This window comes from Schistocerca piceifrons, chromosome 6 (genome assembly GCF_021461385.2).
Source record: "Schistocerca piceifrons isolate TAMUIC-IGC-003096 chromosome 6, iqSchPice1.1, whole genome shotgun sequence".
Classification (NCBI taxonomy): Eukaryota; Metazoa; Arthropoda; class Insecta; order Orthoptera; family Acrididae; genus Schistocerca; species Schistocerca piceifrons.
In genome coordinates this window covers 226,474,644-226,498,742 of record NC_060143.1, presented here as the reverse complement: position 1 = coordinate 226,498,742, position 24,099 = coordinate 226,474,644, and positions in this window count along the sequence as shown.

Below are 24,099 nucleotides of genomic sequence, written 5' to 3'. Positions count from 1 at the left end.
CGATCTTGCTTGGCACATACTCATCTAACGCATTATGTACAACGGTTTTGAACTTTGTCCACTGATCCTCAACACTATCTGTACTTGAGACAAAACTTTTGTGTTGAGCCAACAGGTACTCTGAAATCTGCTTTTTGTCACTTTTTCTAAACAGAAAAATCTTCCTACCCTTTTTAATATTCCTATTTACGGCTGAAATCGTCGATGCCGTAACCGCTTTATGATCGCTGATTCCCTGTTCTGCGTTAACTTTTTCAAACAGTTCGGGTCTGTTTGTCACCAGAAGGTCTAATATGTTATCGCCACGAGTCGGTTCTCTGTTTAACTGGTCAAGGTAGTTTTCAGATAAAGCACTTAAAAAAATTTCACTGGATTCTTTGTCCCTGCCACCCGTTATGAACGTCTGAGTCTTCCAGTCTATATCCGGCAAATTAAAATCTCCACCCAGAACTATAACATGGTGGGGAAATCTACGCGAAATATTTTCTAAATTATCCTTTAGGTGCTCAGCCACAACAGCTGCTGAGCCAGGGGCCTATAGAGACATCCAATTACCATGCCTGAGCCTCCTTTAACCGTGACCTTAACCCAAATTATTTCACATTTCGGATCTCCATCAATTTCCTTCGATACTATTGGACTTCTTATCGCTATAAACACGCCTCCCCCTTCACTGTCCAGCCTGTCTCTGCAGTATACATTCCAATCTGAGTTTAGAATTTCATTACCGTTTACATCTGGTTTCAGCCAACTTTCTGTCCCTAGTACTATGTGGGACCTTTCTATAGACGTTCCTGCAGTTTACTATTAGCAGATTAATATTGTTATTCCCTGTTGCATTTTGCCTGCTCCTACCTTGCCACGTCTCAGGGGGCGTCTTGTCGGGCCTAGGGAGGGAATTCTCTAACCTAAAAAACCCACATGTGCGCTCCACACGTACTCCGCTACCCTTGTAGCCGCTTCCTGCGTGTACATTAGGTGTTCTCCTCATTTTCGTTATTCCAAAGATAATAATTTTGAGTTACGAGAATTATTTACCAGCTCAAACGCTTTCGTAGCTGCTAAATATTAAACAGTATGTGTAGGATATGTTTTTACTATTAGGTGTAAAGGCAACATCATCTGTAAAACTTAAGCAACGAATATAACTTCAATTCACTTTAACTCCAGATAATTTTGCTTTGAAGAGCTTCAGAGTGTCTTCAGTGAAAATGTAAAGCAAATACGATTACAACTTTCTCAAGGTAAATGAATATGTTGCAAGATTTTGAATAGTTTCGTAAAGCTGTTATTATCATATAACTTCTCCAGTTGAATAAAGGCTATGTGGGAAAAAAATTGATCTGCTGAATGAGGATGAGCGTTGCTATAAAAAAAGCAGAGGCACCATAGAGGCTGTTCTGATGTTATGCTTGATAACGGAAGAAAAGTTTAAGAAATGTAAAGACATAGGATCTGTCGACAACGTAAAATTATGCATAATATGTAGAAAGACTGTTAAAAAGGGTGTAAGAAATGGATGCAGGCTTTCGTTCTTACCGTTCAATGTACACATCGAAGAAGCAATGGAAATAAAAGAAAGATTTGGGAGTGGTACGAAATCTAAGGGTGAAAAAGTATCGGTGATAAGATTCGCTGACGATATTTCCACATTTTTATTATTTACTTATTTGTTATATAATCTCTCAATTACCATCGACACTATTTCTTTACATTCAGACCTGGTCTAAGCTTACATAGGTCGGAAAGGAGACTGTCTCTTACAAAGGTGCAAGTGAATTTGTATCTGATTTTTTAAATAAAAGTACTCTGCGTCGAATTTTTGATGGGTTTGAAAGTTATGGTATTAAGTCTCGCACGCGTATCCTGTATTCGTCATATTGCTCCATATTTTCTTAGGATTATTTGTTACTAAGAACTCATGTATCTTATCTCAAATATTTACACATCGAGTGGGCTCCTGAAATAATTGTTCAAAATAATTTACTGAGAAGGTATTCAGTACAATTTCGGACTACGTATTATGCCTATCGCCGGCCATAAACATGTATATTCGCCAACATATCGAGGACAGATTGAAGTCAACACCTACTGTAACTATATGAGTGCTGTACCTATTTCAAACAAGACTTATTCTTTGAACTGTACCATCTGATACGGGTGTCGGTAAAAGTAACAAATTATTTGTTAAGAAGAAATGGAGGACCGGGAGCGTACTGTTGGCCTAGGATACGGTTTCTTCCTGGAAGGTACAGGCTGCTCTGAGATTCCTTCCACAAGCTTCTAGGACTTGTAGAGCGGACTGAGTAAATAATATTTAGAATGGGAACCCATGTCCGTAAACGTATTTTTTCCTTGCTACAACCATTTGAAAATATGTTCATGATGCGACCTCTCTTTTAAGTAATAAGTATAAATGTGACCCAGAAAATCACTTGCTTTACAGGCGGCCGGAGTGGACGTGCGGTTCTAGGCGCTACAGTCTGGAGCCGAGTGACCACTAGGGTCGCAGGTTCGAATCCTGCCTCGGGCATGGATGTGTGTGATGACCTTAGGTTAGTTAGGTTTAATTAGCTCTAAGTTCTAGGCGTCTGATGACCTCAGAATTTAAGTCGCATAGTGCTCAGAGCCATTTGAACTTGCTAACCAAAGAAACAAAAAGGGAACAATCAGTTGTCACAAATACTATTGCTTACAGTTAAACCTTTTTTGTCCTTTTCAGATGAGGATGAGCATTCTGATACACTACAGGTGATGTTCGATGTGGCGGACACAAAGTTCAATGCACACGTTGTACCAACGAATGATGTGGTACACACGCTCTATCACACCTGGAAACTCTGGAATCTGTCTTGCAATGTCCTCAACTCAAGCCACTAAATCTTGTTCTGTCTCTACTGGAGTCTCATAAACCAAACTCTTCATTCCACCCCAAAGGAAAGAGTCCCGTGGAGTCAAATCTGGTGACCATAGAGGTCATGCGACTGGACCACCTTGGTCTATCCATCTGTGTTCGGATCTTTGGTCCAGATGTTCTTCACCATGAAGTGAAAAGTGAGCACATCCGTCTTCATGTTAAAATCACATGTTCTGACGGAAGTTCAATGGAACAGCATCCAACAACATGCCCGACAGTTGTTGTAGGAATGTCAAGTGGAAAGGACTCGCGAGCTTGGATGGAAGCATGTAAGGTCCAATCACATGAAATTAATAATACTTGCCCATACATGTCTGCCCAGAAATGGCTGTTTAGAGAACTGAGAACTCAATCCCTACTAAATTTACACTCATGTGTGAAGAAAATTAACTGTGGGAGTGCTAGGGAGTTATTGATGCAATAGCGAAGAAACTGCGTACAGAACTCAACGCGTAGTGCAAAATCGGCTGGCACTGGTGACTGTATCCCTTTAAGGTGGTGTAGATGTAGTTGTTGGTCACGCAGAACAAACCAGATAATATTGGGAGCGACATCCACTGCACGCGTAACTGCTAGTGTGCTTGTCGACGGGTCTCTTCAATGTGAAGTAGTTCGGTCTCTTCCAATTTGGGTGTGCGCCGTATCCTTGGAGCATCACAGCCAGGCCTGCTGACGGAGAAAGTACCCCACTCTCGAAGTCGTTGCATAATTGTGGTGAACACGGTTTTCGATGGAATCGTTGTCGATAACGGTGCTGATAAAGGCGATGAGCTGTTCTTCCATTACCGTGAGCTTCGACATACAGAAGAATCATCTCGCCGTATTCTGCACATTTGTGCTCAATTATGTTGCTCTAACACTTAGAGACTAATGAATGAAGCCCGAACCAGGTCGTAGGGCGGACGTCAGATGACATCATCCAATCCGACGTAAGCACCCTTCCACTTGACCATCGTGTTGCATACGTACCTAGCTACAAATTTTCAAACCTCTTTGGTACGATATCGGTACGTTTCCGGACATGAGTTCCAATTCAAAATATTTTCTACTCAGTCATCTCTAAGGTTTCTAAAAGATTGTAAGGGTAATTTTACAGCACCCTGTACTTAACGGAATAGCATCATTGTTGTCAGGCAGTAGCTTCCGTTGGCTAAACCTATTTCTATTTGAACAGTATAAAGGGCTACGGTGAACAGTTGTAAACAGAAAGATTACTTCGGGAAAAGCAGAACTGCATTGGCAATCTTCAGTGTAGAGGCGGAATACATGAAACGGTTAATAAGAGCCTGGTTGGTTCTAGGCATTGGTAGGAAGTTTTTTACATGCCAAAGTAAATAACTGAAGGAAAATCGTGTTATCCTTCCACAGCACCACTTTTTGACTTCGGTATTCATAGAGCGACACGTCTTGCGTAGTAGACAACGTATCCCATTCTTTTATCAACGAAGTGTATTCTGTGGACCCTCCGACACCCACGTCCGATCTCTCAATGAAGGGGACCAAGGGATACGAGAATAGAATATGAACTTCAAAATGGTTCAAATGGCTCTGAGCACTATGGGACTCAACTTCTTTCTAAGGCCATTAGTCCCCTAGAACTTAGAACTAGTTATACAAAACTAACCTAAGGACATCACACACATCCATGCCCGAGGTAGGATTCGAACCTGCGACCGTAGCGGTCTCCCGGCTCCAGACTGAAGCGCCTAGAAACGCATGGCCACTTCGGCTGGCAGAATATGAACTGAGAGTTAACCGAAGAAAGACGAAAGCAATTAGATGGAATAGAAATGGTATTAGTGATAAACTTTAAATCATCATTGGGAGCAACCAAGTTGACAATTGGATGCCTACCTTGGAAGCAAATTAATACATGGCAGACGAAGTAAGGACGAAATAAAGAGCTGACAAGCAAGGTCAAAGAGTGCATTCCTGTGCTGACAAGTCTACTAACGTCAAATATCGGGCTTAGCACATCATTAGACGAGATGTGAAAAAGAAGCTAGAAAAGAGGAAAATCGAAGAGTCTCGGTCGTCATGCTACAAGAAGGGTGTTAAAAATTAAGCGACCTGGTAAGATTACAAATTATGTGTTACTCCGCAGAATAGGTGAGGAAAAGAATGTTTGGCTAACACAGGCAAGTGGAAGGGAATTGATTGTATTATATGAGTTACGTCATGAGTAAGTAACTAACTTGGTACTTGAAAGAGCCTTTTATAGGTGCACAAAGATCATAAAATATGTAATAAGCAGTTAAGGATGTGCTGTGTAAGTGATACTCTCAGATTAAGAGGTTGGTGAAGGAGAAAATGCAGAAGAGAGTATGGCAGTGGACAGCTTCAATGCTGAAAGGAGGGAGATGATACAAAAGTAAACAAATTACCTATTTAGATCCGACCTCTTATTAGCAAACTACTGAGTGTTATGATGGCGTCCCCTGTCTACACTTTTGATCAAAACCCAAACAGACGTCCTTCAAGTTTTAGTTTCATTTTAAATTTTATTCTCCTTCATTTCATGTTAATTCATTCTCAGTGTCATGTTCCAATTTCACTTCTTAATCCTTAGTTGATCTTCGCATTTCTTTCAGTATACCTTCATTGTTTTACAATGTTTCTTTATCCTGTTTTCAGATCACTTTGCTCCAGTTCCCTCCTACATCCTGCTATTGGATTCTCTCGGATTAGGATCGCACCTACTCGTGATTGCAGAAGAAGCCCAGATATGTGGCATACGTATGACTTCGCGAGATATGAAAGTGGCGGAAGTGGGATCCCCAGATGGACACGCGTTTAGGCGAAGCAGCATTTTCGGCGAGCGTCGGGCGAAACATGAGCCACTTCTGCTAACTTAGTTTCCTTATAGCAGTTGTAGCAGCAGAAAGAGTGCATTGCGGTAATCCGAGGGTCGTGGGATCGAATCCGTAAAGATAAACTTCCTTTCTTTTCAGTATTTGCTTTGCTTACATCGCAAATAAATCGGAATAAGTCTCTGTATACTACAATTATTAATATTTTCATAAAATACAGGAAAAGGAAAAACTTTGACTGGAAATAAGTTTCCAAGAAATGACTGTAATTGCAGCGTCCACGGGTACACTGAAAAATACGTTTCTGCGAAGAGATTCTAATTACAAGCATTTCATGTTCCATTGTTTTCATTTCAACGTTCGAGCACTCCTCAGCAACTATCGTAAACCCTGATACGTCTGTTCCTATTGTCAGGTGAAGAATTTGATCAAAAACATTTGAAACTCTTTTTATGACATCAAGAGATAAAAAGAAAGCGTATCCTGAGAAGACTGGATCAAAATACTTTCCAATGTTCGTCAGTAGCTATAATCACCAATATTTGGTGAAATATTACGTTACGCGTGGTTTACTTCCGTGGTGAGAGAGAAACTTTTATGAATGAAAATCAAAAGTATTTTAGTACAGAAGCTATAAAACAAACATATGATTGTAAAAAGGGGACGTATACTGTTTCCCCTGTTTTTGCAATGAACATCACCCCAACGCGTGTTAATCATCGGCTGTGATATAGTAAAAGTGTCTAATTTTACATAGGAAGGTCTAGGTACGCCGTAAAATCTCTTAGTAGAAATGTACTTGCAATATCAAATTTTCATTTACCTTTCCTTTTCATGCCTTTTATGAAAATATCAATAAGCAGAATTTACTGAGCATTATTGCGGTCCATTTGCGGTGTAAGTAACGAAAAATTAAAACTAAAAGTGTATACACGTACGGACTCGACCCAACGACAATCGGTTTACCAATGTGTATTCTTCCCGCTACGCCAGCCGTTTCCTGGAAATTATGCTAACATAAATGGCTCATGTCTCGCCCGATCCACTCCAAAACTGCTGTCTTTCCAAACGCTTACAAAGGAACGATACGAAATTCCCATGCTGAGCTGACCAATACTGACAGTGTGTTTAGGACTTTAACATATGTAAAGAGGAAGACGCAACTCTCAACTGTTTTCCAGAATATGGAGTTAGAAGATTTTATCCGTGCTTATAGGCATTTTGCACGTCACTATTATTCATGGAGTTTACAGGCTACTGAGTAAATGCTTTGTTTCATAAACGTGAGTCCTATGGATCAGAACTTGCTGCTAGTAGTTTCTTTTCTTTTTTTTCATTTCCGCGTGTTTCTATTAACAGAAGTACTGTGACGGTGTAAATGTAATGACTCATTTATTACTAAGAGTGGCCATACTGCATCTGCAAGCTTTTCCTCACTGTACTGACGTCGCTAATCGTGTAATCCAGCGGTTCATAATCACTGTCCATTGTCACCTGCTTCTCTTCGGCGTCGTAATCATTTGACAAAAATGAAGCGACTTTTCGGCTTTTTAAAGCGGACCGTCTACGTCGATTTCTTGTGAAGTAATTAGTTCGTCTTTTATCACGAGATGATCAATCGCTAGCATTTCAGAAGAGTTGCGAAATATTTCTTCTCCAATTGCCAAGTGTTCTTACGTTATTGCTGCAGAAGGATTCGAAGTGATGAGATTGTTTTGGTAAAAGAGTAGTTTACTATTCACCAGTGCCGTTTCTGGTCGCACTTCTGAAACCTTACGGTAAATTTATTCGGCTTCACAATCAGATTCACTTTCAGAATGAGATTTTCATTCTGTAGTGGAGTCTGCGCAGATATGAAACTTCCTGTCAGATTAAAACTGTGTGCCGGGCCGAGATCCGAACTCGGGACCTTTGTCTTTCGCAGGCGAGTGCCCTACCAACTTTTTTTAAAAATACTGAAAGACCTGAGAGAAGGGTCGGAGGCAAACAGGGCAAGGGTCGTCTTCCGAGGCCTGACCTCAATGTCCCGTTCCCGCCCTCCCAGATCCAAGGAAGGAATGGGGTTCGACAGGATCAAGAGAAGTTTATTGGATCAAATTCGTTTCTTCATCTTTTTTCTTTGATTATTATTTACTCTGGTTTTTGTTGTTTTTATCTGAATCCTACAACCGCCACCAGAAGATTCCGGGTCGTCTTCGCGTAATGAATGTAATGGGGACTCCCTCTTAAACGTTTTCGCTGAGTATCAATCGTGTGCCGTAAATTAGTTTCATGTGTGCCTTCTAGTACTCGGAACGCCCCAATGGGCAGGAGGATCCTCGAATAATGCGCATAAATAATTCGATAGTCGTGTGCAGTACAATGGGTGGTGGCGGAACGCCTCATGAGTCGTTGTCAGGTGGACCCACAAGTCCAGAGCGTTTTCGGGCGCGGCTTGCACCATGTAGTACAGCACCATGCACTTCAGCCAGTTGGCAGCGTTCGTTCTGGTAGTGGGAAAGTAAGCGATATCTGGATGTAGAAGTTCGTCCGGTGTGATAGACAGTGGCTGTCGTCGCAACAGGATCGCCAGTATACGTTGGACCAATTCCCAGCATCTGCCTGACACAGCACATGTCAGACGGTGCGCGTCCGAATCGACGACCGCACAGTGTGGACACAAAGGGTCGTCAGTGAGATGGATGGAATGGGGGCGCTGGCGTGTGGGTAGTTTGCCGTTCACCACCACATACCACAAGGACCGAGCGTACGTGGGCAGGTATGGAGTGTGGAAGGCTCGCCACACCCTGGTCCAGTGGTTGTTCGACGTTTTTACGGGGTTGTCGTGCCTGATAGATGCGGTAGTTGTCACTCACCCTCAGCACCCTCGTCGCCAGTAGATCCTCTGTCATGTAGCTCAGTTAGACCAGGAAATCGCGGATGTGGGCTAGAGACGGAGCGACGTGGCCCACGGCGACCGGTGGACGAAGATCACGCGATGTGACGATCGGTAGCAGCGTCCCCGTCAAGCTGGCGCGGTCCATGCGAGCCGCATCGTCCGTAGGTACAATGCCCGCGTGCGGTTGTGGTGAATCGTTCTTAGGTAACTCAGTTGGTAGAGCACTTGCCCGTGAATGGCAAAGGTCCCGAGTTCGAGTCACAGTTCCGCATACAGTTTCAATCTGCCAGGAAGTTTCATATCAGCGTATACCCTGCTGCAGAGGCAAATCTCATTCTGGAAACATCCCACAGGCTGTGGCTAAGCCACGTCGCCGCAATATTCTTTCTTCCGGGTGTACTAGTTCTGTAATCTTCGAAGAAGAGCTTCTGTGAAGTCTGGAATGTAGGAGATGAGGTACTGGCAGAACTGAAACTGTGAGGGCAGGTTGTAAGTCGTGCATGCGTATCTCGGTTGGTAGAGCACTTGCCCACGAAAGGCAAAAGTCCCGAGCTTGAGTCTCAGTCTAGCACACAGGTTTAATCTGCCAGGAAGTTTCTGGTTGCTGTCGAAGTAGCAGGCAAACCACTATATTTACACCTAAAATCAGACATCTTGAAGTGTTGGCAAGTAACTGCCTTATGGACTAACTTATGACTGAAGTATTCTCCGGGTTTATGAACGCTGTTCCCTTTCTCGGCCCACGAACCAAAAGCCGTTTGTGCACAGGCAAGCCGGCCGAAGTGGCCGTGCGGTTAAAGGCGCTGCAGTCTGGAACCCGCAAGACCGCTACGCTCGCAGGTCCGAATCCTGCCTCGGGCATGGATGTTTGTGATGTCCTTAGGTTAGTTAGGTTTAACTAGTTCTAAGTTCTAGGGGACTAATGACCTCAGCAGTTGAGGCCCATAGTGCTCAGAGCCATTTGAACCATTTTTTTGCACAGGCAACTGTTGCTGCTGGATAAGAACTGCGTAAATGCTTTCAGGCAATGAGTCGTACTGCACTATGGGCTCACAGCGTGTTAAAACATATCTGCCGGAATTCGGCTTTAACAGGAAAATACTTCCACAATTTCGGATAAAATCCTCTCTTCAGATTGAATATCATGAAAATAATAAACGATTTAATCCGTACTGATAATGTGAACAATTATAATAAAAGTTTTGTAAATTTTTAAGTTGGACCATGTGGTAAGAAAACAAAAGGGCAGAAACTATTGATGTCAACTGCATCAGGACTTTATATATATATATATATATATATATATATATATATATATATATATCACAGACATGGATTCAACAAGGATTCTGTTCTTTCAGACAAGTCCGAAATAAACTAAGCGCTTTGTCACTCGGTTGTGAATTCTTTTAATACTAGCGACCACACAATAAAATTTTCGAATTCGATTTTAACGAAAACGATTCAGAGATCAGTCATCCTGGCCTACATACCCTGTCAGTATGAAGAATATCGGTAAGGGGTAATTTGTAGGGACTCCTTGTTGGTCATTTGGAGTTCTCACTTCAGTCAGTTTAATTTCAGGTTAATTGGTGATGAAGAGTAGGCGCCGATTACTTGTCAGTCTTCACTGCAAATTCACGATTTATCTTATATAGGGTTTCCATATCGAACAATATCACCACTTGCAAAGTAAGTTAGAAATCAGTTTAATAATGTTGCTCACGCAGCATATGTTCGCTTTATTGGGCAACAACAAAGTTATTGACTGTGGATGGTATGGTCAGAATGTAAATAATAAAGTCCCTGTAAAAAAGTCATTAATTTTGGAACTTATCTTGAATGGATTACCACGTAGAATTCGTCGAAGTTGTTATGGCTCATCTTGTTGATTCTAGGGTGATTCCACTTTGACCGCTACAAGGTCCAGATCTGTATTTTAGTAATATTTGAAGACCTAACAAATGCGTTTTTCAGGAGATTCTTAATGATCAAGCAATCATAGATGAGAACAATGGTATGGTAGAAATAACTTGGTGTTCACGATCCACATTTTTATTAAACTTCTTGTAAATTCAGATATAGTTCTTCTTAATTATCGCATCATCAAGAGAACACTTTGGATCAATTTTCATATATTTAATTTCCACTTTAACCAAACACAAGTCTTGACTGTTCTTTTACAAAGCGAAGTAACAACTTAACTTCTGCAAAATGAAACAAAGACTGTTCTGTGCGCATTCGCGCCAAAACGGTTACAAGTAAGTCAAAGATTATGACAGTCTCATAGAAATGAATACACACAAGAACCATGTCACTGAAATATATCGATACATCGGAGTACCTATATATTAATACAACCAAATGTGAATATTGTCACAAAAATATGTCTGTTACTTCACAGAAAAGTAGTATGATATTACTGGTATGTACAGGGTGTTACAAAAAGGTACAGCCAAACTTTCAGGAAACATTCCTCACACACAAATAAAGAAAAAATGTTATGTGGACATGTGTCCGGAAATGCTTAATTTCCATGTTAGAGCTCATTTTAGTTTTGTCAGTATGTACTCCAAGCTGATCAAATTGTAAATTTTCACAATCAACATGTGTGGGCTGACGAGGATCTGCACGCAATTGTACAATCACGTCATCAACACAGATTTTCTGTGAACGTTTGGGCAGGCATTGTTGGTGATGTCTTGATTGGGCCCCATGTTCTTCCACCTACGCTCAATGAAGCACGTTATCATGATTTCATACGGGATACTCTACCTGTGCTGCTAGAACATGTGCCTTTACAAGTATGACACTGGTTCATGCACGATGGAGCTCCTGCACATTTCAGTCGAAGTGTTCGTACGCTTCTCAACAACAGATTCGGTGACCAATAGATTGGTAGAGGCGGACCAATTCCATGGCCCCACGCTCTCCTGACCTCAACCCTCTTGACTTTCATTTATGGGGGCATTTAAAAGCTCTTCTCTACGCAACCCCGGTACCAAATGTAGAGATCCTTCGTGCTCGTATTTTGGATGGCTGTGATGCAATACGCCTTCCTCCAGGACTGCATCAGCGCATCAGGGATTCCATACGATGGAGGGTGGATGCATGCATTCCCGCTAACGGAGGACATTTTGAACATTTCCTGTAACAAAGTGTTTGAAGTCACGCTGATACGTTCTGTTGCTGTGTGTTTCCATTCCATGATTAATGTTGTTTGAAGAGAAGTAATAAAATGAGCTCTAACATGGAAAGTAAGCGTTTCTGGACACATGTCCACATAACATATTTTCTTTCCTTGTGTGTGAGGAATGTTTCCTGAAAGTTTGGCCGTACCTTTTTGTAACACCCTGTAGAACTGGGGTTGGAGTGCCGTAATGGTCACGTAAATAAAGAACCATTACACATATAATGAAGCCAAAGTTGTTTTACTTTCTTGACAAATTAAAAAATTTTACGGCTGGACTTTCAGAGTTTATTAATTTGTACGAATTACAGAATTCTGATCGAATGTTCTGAGGAGGACCTCCCCTTTACAAACCCACCTTGAATTCCACTTTTTACTTTGTTGCATGGACAGTGCTTCTTGCTTTCTGCTTAATCGTGTGCCTACGGGAGCGGGAAGGAGAGCGCGGTGCCTCCACAGGTGAGCAGGTGGGCGGTGCGGCGTGCGTGGGTTGGTCGGCTGGCGGGCCCCCTGGTGCTCAGCGGCGCGGAGAAATCTGTCGCGCGCCGTTCCGGCCGACGTGTCGCGGTATCTGCCGGGCCCGTGAGCGCGTGCAGGTGGCTGTGAGCTCCGGGCAGCGCCTTATCCCGGCCGCACGCACGGCTGCCTTTATTGATCAGCTGGGCCACCAGCGATCCGGCACGCGCCGGCACGCGATGTGCCGCAACCCGCCTGCCACGGCCAGGTGCTCGCCGGGGTGTGCGCCCTGCGCCTTGCTGACGTTAAGGCGCAGATAACGCAACCGGCACTCCGTGGAATACGCGGCGACACAGTCTCCGCACTGCTCCCCTATTCACCTTGCTTCCCCACATACCAGACGGTCGGCGTACCAATGCTGTAAGCGATCGGAGGCTTGGCTGGTGGGCTTTTGGTGTCATGCGGAGCCAGGTAGGTGTGGAGATTCGAACTAGCTGTTTTTGTGTGACCAATGTTCGTTGTTAACACATGTTGCTTTCACCATAAATACGCGTACTTGGCAGGAAGAGAACACGTTACTGCCGGAAGTACACTCTAAAAAAATGCAGAAAAAAGAAAAGAAAGAATAGGACACATCATGCAGGAATTATCCGAATAGCACAGAAATCCGTAAACCTGACGTACATGTACAGATAAACAAGTTATTATGAAACTTCCTGGCAGATTAAAACTGTGTGCCTGACTGAGACTCGAACTCCCGACCTTGGCCTTTCGTGAGCAAGTGCTCTACCAACTGAGCTACCCAAGCACGACTCACGTCCTGTCCTCACAGCTTTATTTCTGCCAGTACCTCGTCTCTTACCTTTCTTTCTTTCAGGAGTGCTAGTTCTGCAAGGTTCGCAGGAGAGCTTCTTTAAAGTTTGGAGGGTAGGTGCCGAGTTCGAGTCTCGGTCCGGCACACAGTTTTAAACTGCCGGGAATTTTCATATCAGCGCAGACTACGCTGCAGAGTGAAAATCTCATTCTGTAAATTATTACAATTTCAGAAGAAACGTATTATTCAATCAAGGGAAGCAGCTTTACAAGTTGAGCAAGTCAGTAACGCGTGCGTCCACCTCCCGCCCTCATGAAAGCAATAATTCGGCTTGACATTGATTGCAGAGTTGTTGGATGCCCTTCTGAGGCATATAATGCCAAAGTCTGTCCAACAGGCGCGTTAGATCGTCAGAATCCCGAGCTGGTTTGAAGGACCTGCCGATAATGCTCGAAACGCTCTCAGTTTGGAAGAGATGAGGCGACTGTGCAGGCCAAGGGAGGCTTTGGCGAGAATCCAGATATGCAGTAGAAACTTTCGCCATGTGTCGGCTGCCATTATCTTGTTGAAATATATGACCAGGATAGCCTGCCATGATTGGCAACAGCTCGGGATGTAGAATATCGTCAACGTACAGCTGTGTAGTAAAAGGGTGCTGCGGATGACAACCATCGGAGCCGTGCTATGAGTTCAGATGGCAGCCCAGACCATCTCTCCCGGCTGTTGGTGTAGCGGGCGACAGGCAGGTTGGTAAATATAACTCCATCTTAGGTTCTGAAACGCTGGACAGCGGCTGGTCGTTGAAATGTAATAATGCTGCACGAACAGCCGTTACTTTGATATTGTTTTTTTAGGGATCCAGTTCGACATCCCAGTCACGTCGTCTCCAGGCCAGTCGCGTGAATGACACAAGTACGAATAGTGTATGTATTCGACAAGACACCAATAATCGCATGTGGTTCCACAGTTTTCCGCAGTGACAGCATGTGTGTTAAGGGCAGAAATGCTCAAGAAGTTCGGATATCTGCGAACCAGGTACGATTATTGGTGCTTCGCCTTATACGTGCACGTGTGATACTAAGCGTCATTCATGCGTCATAGCGGGAGATGAAGTGAGTGGAGCGTCGAAACTGGCTGCCTAATCAAATAATAGCAAAATAACGGGGTTTGGTATGGTATTACTACATTTCTCAGACAGAGTCGTGTGTGTGGCGAGTCCAGACACATTCTCGCCGGTAATTACGACTCATTTCAAAGGTGGGGCTCATCACTGAAGACAGTTCTACTTCTGATGAGACTCCAGACCCAAATGACAAGGCGAAGACGTGTCTGTAGACGCCCTGGACAGCGGTGGGATACCGACATAACCCTTGCCCATCATATGGCCTGACAACTACAGGGTTATTACAAATGATTGAAGCGATTTCACAGCTCTACAATAACTTTATTATTTGAGATATTTTCACAATGCTTTGCACACACATACAAAAACTCAAAAAAATTTTTTAGGCATTCACAAATGTTCGATATGTGCCCCTTTAGTGATTCGGCAGACATCAAGCCGATAATCAAGTTCCTCCCACACTCGGCGCAGCATGTCCCCATCAATGAGTTCGAAAGCATCGTTGATGCGAGCTCGCAGTTATGGCACGTTTCTTGGTAGAGGAGGTTTAAACACTGAATCTTTCACATAACCCCACGGAAAGAAATCGCATGGGGTTAAGTCGGGAGAGCGTGGAGGCCATGACATGAATTGCTGATCATGATCTCCACCACGACCGATCCATCGGTTTTCCAAGCTCCTGTTTAAGAAATGCCGAACATCATGATGGAAGTGCGGTGGAGCACCATCCTGTTGAAAGATGAAATCGGCGCTGTCGGTCTCCAGTTGTGGCATGAGCCAATTTTCCAGTATGTCCAGATACACGTGTCCTGTAACGTTTTTTTCGCAGAAGAAAAAGGGGCCGTAAACTTTAAACCGTGAGATTGCACAAAACACGTTAACTTTTGGTGAAATGCGAATTTGCTGCACGAATTCGTGAGGATTCTCTACCACCCAGATTCGCACATTGTGTCTGTTAACTTCACCACCATTAAGAAAAAATGTTGCTTCATCACTGGAAACAAGTTTCGCACTGAACGCATCCTCTCCCATGAGCTGTTGCAACCGCGCCAAAAATTCAAAGCGTTTGACTTTGTCATCGGGTGTCAGGGCTTGTACCAATTGTAAACGGTAAGGCTTCTGCTTTAGCCTTTTCCGTAAGATTTTCCAAACCGTCGGCTGTGGTACGTTTAGCTCCCTGCTTGCTTTATTCGTCGACTTCCGCGGGCTACGCGTGAAACTTGCCCGCACGCGTTCAACCGTTTCCTCGCTCACTGCCGGCCGACTCGTTGATTTCCCCTTACAGAGGCATCCAGAAGCTTTACACTGCGCATACCATCGCCGAATGGAGTTAGCAGTTGGTGGATCTTTGTTGAAATTCGTTCTGAAGTTTCGTTGCACTGTTATGACTGACTGATGTGAGGGCATTTCAAGCACGACATACGCTTTCTCGGCTCCTGTCGCCATTTTGTCTCACTGCGCTCTCGAGCGCTCTGGCGGCAGAAACCTGAAGTGCGGCTTCAGCCGAACAAAACTTTATGAGTATTTCTACGTATCTGTAGTGTGTCGTGACCATATGTCAATGAATGGAGCTGCAGTGAATTTATGAAATCGCTTCAATCATTTGTAATAGCCCTGTATGTGTGGTATTCTCGGGTGCCTTTTTATTTCACAATAGCACCACTTTGGTTACAATGCGAGGCAGCCTGAAGCACAGGGGTGTGTTAAAGATATTCTACGCCTCATTTTGTTGCACTTCATGGAAATCCATCCTGGTGTTACATTTCAGCAAGATAATATTCACCCGCACTGCGAGAGTTCCTACTGCTTGTCTTCGTGCATGTCAAACCCTGCCTTGGACAGCACGGTCGCCTGATCTCTCCCGAACTTTCGTTTGGAGCATTGTGGGCAGGGCAATTCTACTTGGGATTTGGACGATCTAAAGTGCAAATGAGACAGAATGTGGTACGATATGCCTCAGGATGTTATCTGAACAATGGTCTTTCCTGCAGACTAAGCTTGATGTGAGCATGTGATGGCTATTTAACGCGTCTAACGTTAACCGAACTTTCCTTGTGAGGATTACAACACAGCATACAAAGAGTCGTACATACAGGGCACAGTTTATCACCTCCTTCAGGTCTTTGAGAAATGTTCGAGGAACAAGGGAATGTCATACATATGGCGCAGACAGATGACTGTCGTGGAATGAATGCAGTACGAATGGTCACATGATAGGCTAAGAAAACTAGTGTGTCAACACAACTAGGCACGTGTCCTTGCTGAAGGACTATACCACGAACAGCTCGTAGGATTTTTCAGCTGGATTTGACGAATAAACGAGTCCTTACAGTTTAAACCCAGTCAGAAGTCACCACAATCCGTAACTAACTAGCTTCATATCTCGAGTTAACATGCGTCATTTACCGCTGACATGATACCACAAACCGCAACGACTGACACAGTGTAGATTATTGGTGCTTCGCCTTATACGTGCACGTGTGATACTAAGCGTCATTCATGCGTCATAGCGGGAGATGAAGTGAGTGGAGCGTCGAAACTGGCTGCCTAATCAGACAATAGCAAATCTGAAATGTTATATCTCCTCACACTTGAGATCAACCGCTCTCGCCTTCATATCTTTCATCAATGTGTCCTGCCACAGTTTGTGGCGATCACTTCGAAGCCAATGAGTCCGTACGCGGCTTTTCCATTTTGATTCGTGGTGTTATATAATGGTATCACTTTTGTTCCAGTATCCTTTCTTATCGATTAGGCGCTCACTAGATCAGTATTATCCCTGCCGCCTCCACATTTTCAGTTGTCTTGAAATAAAAGTGTAAGGCGAGGGGTGATGTACTTTCTCTTCTCTTGGCTGATGGTACGCTGAGCAGACACATAGAGCGGCGCGCTTCAGTATTTTTAACAAGTTTACTTAAATAAAAGGAAGTGTTCGAAATAACCTTGTGTGGACTGTAGTAATTACCTTGCTTGATTAATTATTTTATGTTAGTCAGTCGCCATAAGTGAGTTGTCAGCACTACAGAATACCATTTGAGTGGCTCTGTTACCTGGGTGCGACTTATGACCTCAGCAGTTGAGTCCCATAGTGCTCAGAGCCATTTGAACCATTTTGTTACCTGGGTGCTTTGTTACCGTCATTTCATCCTCATCCACACTGACACGCAAATCGCAAGAGTGCCATTATCTAAAAAGACTTGCACCAGGAGACCGGTCTATCCGACGGGAAGCCCAAGCCAAACGCACTCTTCATTTCATTTTATATTTTTTGCTATTAGACGCGTGGCAGAACGACTAATCGAAGAAGGCAAGAAAAAGGTTTCATCTGCAACCTAAAATGATGAACGTACACAAGTTCAACTTAACGGAAGGCCAGAATAGACGTCCCCTGACTGCTTACATTACTTGTCATTTGCTTCTGCCACCTAGTTGCATAACAAACGAGTGGTCAAGTTACTTCTTTCTCACTAACTTCTTAACAAATTGCAAAATATGTTATACTGGTGTCAAAATTCACAAATCCCCTTGACTATCCGTAGCTGATACAGCGTTACCATTGCTCACAAGTGTGCCGTTTCCTGTGTATGCCACCTGTTCACGTAATTCTTGTCTCCTCCACCAACCGTTATTCTGCTTCGAAAACAGTAGAATACTTTCACTAATGCATGGTCCCTAATTTTGTTGTTGACTATATCGTTTATCGTATTCCTGCTGCTATTCAGTCTACTAGTTTTTATTCTCATCGCTCTCAAACATTGTTCTGTGGTATCTGGATTCATTCCATTGAACAAATCTTGAAATTTGTCCTCACACTGAATGAGTACAGCAGTGTCATCACCAAATCTGAAATGTTATATCTCCTCACACTTGAGTTCAACCGCTCTCGCGTTCATATCTTTCATTTATTTCATAGCTTCCCGACACACACATCTTCAACAGGTCAGAACGCTTCTGTAACGTATCTGCGGTAGTATTTACCACTATTCCCCCTTAATGATATTACACACCAGTTCGAATACTGGGGTTGTTGCCTCTTCGTCCAACGATTCTAAGAATTTCGAAGGGATATTTTGTGTATCTTCTTCCTTGTTTGTTCGTTAATCTTCCAACCATCTGCCAAACTCTGGCTTTCATACTGAATCACCTGCCTTCCAAATCGAGTTCCATTTCTTCTTCTATCATGCCAGTAGACAATTCTATGACTCGTAGAGCCCTTCGTTGTATTCTTTCCACTTATCCAGTCCCTTCTCTACACTGAACAGCAGAATGCCTTTTATACTGTTAATGTTGATGTCTTTGATTTTAATTTCACCGAAGGAAGTTTTGACTTTTCTACATACAGAATCAGTGCTGATGACGACCATTTCTTATTCGATTCTCTCACATAAACCCTGGAGTCATTTCGACTTGAGTTCCATGCTCTTCCTATTTATTTCATTCCTAAGTTATTAACATTTCTGTATTATTGTATTTACCTGTAAACTTTTATTTTCTTCCTTTGTTGATCATTTGAAGTGTTTCTCGCGTCATGCTATCTTTACTCACAATTTCCATTCCTCTAGCTACCCAATTTTTGTTTTTGCCTTTTTGAGAGAAATCCGTTCCTCTTCAGCTGAAATGCTGTGGTATTTACTACACTATGTGATCAAAAGTATCCGGAAGCTCCCAAAAACATACGTTTTTCATATTAGGTGCATTGTGCTACCACCTACTACTAGGTACTTCATATAAGCGACCTCACTAGTCATTAGATATCGTGAGAGAGCAGAATGGTGCGCTCCGCGGAATTCACGGTATTCCAATGCGGTCAGCTGATTGGGTTTCACTTCTGCCATATGTCTGTACGCTAGATTTTTTACTCTCCTAAACGTCCCTACATACACTGTTTCCAATGTCTTGGTGAAGTGAAAACGTGAAGGGACACGTACAAAACTAAAGCGTACAGGCCGACCTCGTCTGTTGCTAACAGAGACCGGCAACAGTTGAAGAGGATCATAATATGTAATAGGCACCCACCTATCGATACCGTCACACAGTAATTCCAAACTGTACCAGAATCCACTGCAAGTACTATGACAGATAGGTGGGAGGTAATAAAACTTGGATTTTGTGGCTGAGCAGGTGCTCATAACACACACATCACGCTGGTAAATGCCAAACCACGCCTCGCTTGGTGTAAGGAGCGTAAGCGTTCGACGATTGAACAGTGGAAAAACTTTGTGTGGAGTGACGAATCACGGTAGTACAACGTGGCCATCCAATGGCAGAGTGTGGCTATGGCGAATGCTCGGTGAACGTCATCTGCCAGCGTGTGCAGTGGCAACAGCAAAATTCGGAGGCGGTGGTGTTACTGTGTGGTGGTGTTTTTCATGAAGGAGGCTTGCACCCCTTGTTAGGCACAGATCTACATTGATGTTTTAAGTACCTTCTTGCTTCCCACTGTTGAAGAGCAATTCGGGAATGGCGATTGCAGCTTTCAACACGATCAAGCACCTGTTTACAATGCATGGCCTGTAATGGACTGTCCTCCACAGTGTCCTGACCTGAATGCTACAGAATATCTTTGGGATGTTTTGGAACTCTGACTTCGAGCCAGACCTAACCGACCAACATCGATACCTCTCCTCAGTGCAGCACACCGTGAAGAATGGGCTGCCATTCGCCCAAGAAATCTTTCAGCACCTGATTGAATGTATGCCTGCGAGAGTGGGAGCTGGCATCAAGGCTAAGAGTGGGCCAACACAATACTGAATTCCAGCATTACCGATGGAGATCGCCACGAACTTGGAAGGCATTTTCAGCCAGGTATCCAAACACTTTTGATCACATAGTCCATCTCAGTATCTACAACCAAGTCATCTTTTCTCAGTAGTTCTGTGTCCTGCTTGTTTCCACGTGGATTCACCAGGACGATTCACTTAAACTTCGGTCTAAGTTTTATCATTAGTAGATAGTGTTGTTAGTGTACAATGCAGTATCTAATTTTTAATCTACATCTGACCGTGTTCTGTCTTCCTATTCTTCCAAGCCTTTTAGAAGTATATCTGCTGCTCTCGTGACTATTTTTAACAACGTAGTCGCTATTACCAGGTATTTTTACTGTATCTGTTAGTCTCCCTCCTCATTCATCTGTACTACGTAATTAATGTTGCCCCATAACACCTTCTTCAATTCGTTCCTGTACCACTCATCACCCTTTACACGCTGAGTTACGTGTCCAGCGCTCTCCCACACTCTCTCTCTCTCTAAATCCCTCCTTCCCCCCTCCCCTCCCTCCCTCTCTCTCTCTCCCTCCCTCCCCCCAATCCTTCTCTCCTTATTCTAATTGTTATACTGACATGTAAATGCAAACTATCGTCATTAACCTTAATTTGCTCTCAATTTTAATTAAAATAACCCTAGCGCTAAATTGTTGAAGTTACATCATTCTATCACCTACGTTCCAATTCAGAGTGCATCTTACTGCAACTTTGCTTTGCTTCATTTGATTCAATATTTCGGCTATTCAAATACCCGTCATCTTTAGGAGAACGCTGTTGCTGCTAAGTCGCTCTTAAAAATGAGGCCAAGGCTGAAAATCTAGTCACCCCACCGAAAGCATTACGTACAAGACACTTTAACTTTCGAAAGAGAACTCGTTGTCCAGAGATTTATGTAAGAAACTTCATCCTGAATATGTCGTTCCACCTAGGTTTTGTGGTCTGACAATATTACATAAGGAAGCGGTTCCTCTGCTCCCTATTGTTAGTAATTTGTGTGCTCCCTCTTGCTAGTAATGTGTGTGGCGAAGTATTTAACATCTGTTCTAAACCTATACGTTGACAAGTGTGAACACCACAACTCGAATTCGGTGAACTCCATTCGACGACTCAAATCTTTGAGGCTGAGTCACTCGGATTTACTAGTAAGTTTGGATGTGGTATCTCTGATGAATCGATCCCTAGTCCCTTATCACCCCTAATGGGCTAATTATTAATGGAGGACTTCGGCGATTCGGTACCGAGGACTTCAGTTTTGCAACTAACGTGCTCCTGGAGGTATGTAGGCAACTTTTTCGTCTGGCCCCATGTACGTGATGCTCTCAGCAGATTGTTAGAACGCTGCACTGTCTCCTCGCTGCATTACATTGAACTTGGAGGTATAAATTGATGGGATGCTTGCAGTTTTGGACAACGTGGATTACAAAAGACGAGTTAGTACTCTGGGCATAGTCTTCACCAGAATCTGACACACACCCGTCGGTATCTGCATGCGAAGAATTGCCGTCTACCAAACCAAAGTAGTGGTGTCTTTAGGACCCTGGTAGGCAAAGCATATGGCATTTTCGACGTGGACGCTTTGACTCAAGAACTTGTACATTTGATGGCTGTTGTTAAGAAAAATGGATATTCTAAGAACGATATTCGTCGGACTATATAGTTTGATCCATCCCTGGAGGTGTATGAAGGGAAAATAGATCTGTGAGATCTGCGGCCTTCACTCGTTATGCTGGGGGCATATCGTGTAAGACTGTAAGAATTTTAAGGAGTCTTAATATTAAGAGTGTTTTCCGTCCACCTTCCCAGATTAGGGCACTACCGCAGTCTGTGAAAGATGATTTGGGTCTTAGGAAGCCTTGCACATATAAAATTCCGTGTAACTGTGGGAAGACTTACGTCGGCCATTCAATTCGCACAGATCAGGACGGTTACGTGGACTATCGCCGTAATAAGAGGCTCCAACAGCCGGAAAAATCGGCGATAGTAGAACATAACTTAAGCTAGGGACAAAGGATGAAATTTGACGAGACTGTAATAGTTGCTAACACTTACGGTTTTTGGAAGAGTGTCTATAAACAAGCAACTGAAATTTGATTAGAGGGCGATTGACTAATAGGGAGAACGGGTTTCCTCTTACCAACATGCAAAACCTTGTATCATCACGCATAAAAACAGAACGTTCTCCGTTGCTGCCGGTCCACTTGTTTGGAAATAAACTTTGACTGCAATATACCGCTGCCGCCGGTGTTCTGCTAAGGGTGGCGCCATCTGCCCAGTCTTGCAGGGCAGCAAATGTGATGGGCGGGGCTTGCAACGTGTACGGTACTGAGGCCTACATAGGACGACGATTTACAGCCTTGGCAGAAGTTTTTAACTAGACTCAGCAGGAGCAGCGTTCTCCTGAAGATGTCGGCACGCCGAATCGCCGAAATATTCAATCAAGTTGATTCTAGGATCGGGCAGTATTCTTGAAGAGGTTTTCGAAACTTATTAGGTCGTGAAAGCTTACGAAGTAACATCATAAATCCTAATCTCCTTTCGGCTTCGCATTTCACTTCACTGAACTCCACTATATCCAGACCATGCCTTTACGTTTCCCTTTTCAGATTATCTATAATCCCCTGTCACATACAGACTTCTGATATCCATCGCTCCGATTTGCAGAATGTGGCCTTCTCGTTAGTTAATCACCATTGTTCCCATAGTTACCACCCCCTTCGCATAAAGCATTCGAATGTAAAATTTGTACATTTCAGCACGTTCGCAGGAATTCTGGACACATTGCATTCCTGTTTTAAAATAATGGCTTTGGAACGGAAAAAAGTTTCTTTCATGTGCAGACTAAAATTAGAAGTCAAATGTCAAATGAAAAATATCAATGTCCTGCAAAATGGTTCAAATGGCTCTGAGCACTATAGGACTTAACTTCTAAGGTCATCAGTCCCCTAGAACTTACAACTACTTAAACCGAACTAACCTAAGGACATCACACACATCCATGCCCGAGGCAGGATTCGAACCTGCGACCGTAGCGGTGGCGCGGTTCCAGACTGAAGCACCTAGAACCGCTCGGTCACACCGGCCGGCCAATGTCCAACAGCTATAGTTATACATCACACGTTATCCACAACTGTGAGAATATTTTTCTCCAAGACAATTACCTATTTAAACAGGTCTATTTCATTCCCATCACCTCTTTGAACCAGATCAAGTAGCATTATCAATGATTGTGAGCACTCAAAGTCTCTGACTGACTAGCGTAGTCTACAGTCTCTCTTATTGAGCTGTTTGGTGAGTGCAGTTGTCTATCAGTGACAGTGGCCACACTGGTAAGTTCCCAGTGGCGTATTTGTGTTGTGTGGTCAGTTATTAATGGTAATGGGCCTAATGGTTCATATTTCTGGAAATATTTTCAGATTTTTAAGGACATACTACTTGGGTAAAATCTTCCTGGCATATTAAAAGTGTGTGCTGGACCGAGACTGGAACGCAGGACCTTTGCCTTTTGTGGGCAACTACTCTACCGACTGCCCTACCCAAGCACGACTCAATGCCAGTTCTCGCAGCGTTCCTTCCACCAGTAATTCGCTTCTCACCTTCCTAACTTCACAGAAGCTCTCCTGCGAAACTTACAAGACTAGCACTCATGGAAGAAAGGATACTGCGGAGATACGGATTATCTCTGCAGCAGAGTGTGCCCTATTATGAAACTTCCTGGTAGATTAAAACTGTGTTCTGGACCGACACCCTAACACGGAACCTTCGCCTTTCGCGAGTGAAACTAAGCCATGTCTGCACAATATCCTTTTTTCCCGCAGGGCTAGTGTCGTAAGTTTCGCAGAAGGGATTCTGTGAAATTTGGGAAATAGGCGAGGCACTGGCGGAAGTAAAGTTGTGAGAAATTCGTACTTGGGTAACTCAGGCTGTCGAGCACATGTCCGAGAAAAGCAAGGGCCACGTGTTCGAATCTCAGCTCGGGACACCGTTTTAATATTCCAGGACGTGACATACCAGCGCGCACCAAGCACTAATTAGTACCAATCTGGTTGTGTCTGAAAGGTATTCCTTTCGCACGAAGTCAAGAATTACAAGAGGTATGTTTGCTGATATTTCGTCTATACTATTTTTTTTTCCCCATGAACCATGGACCTT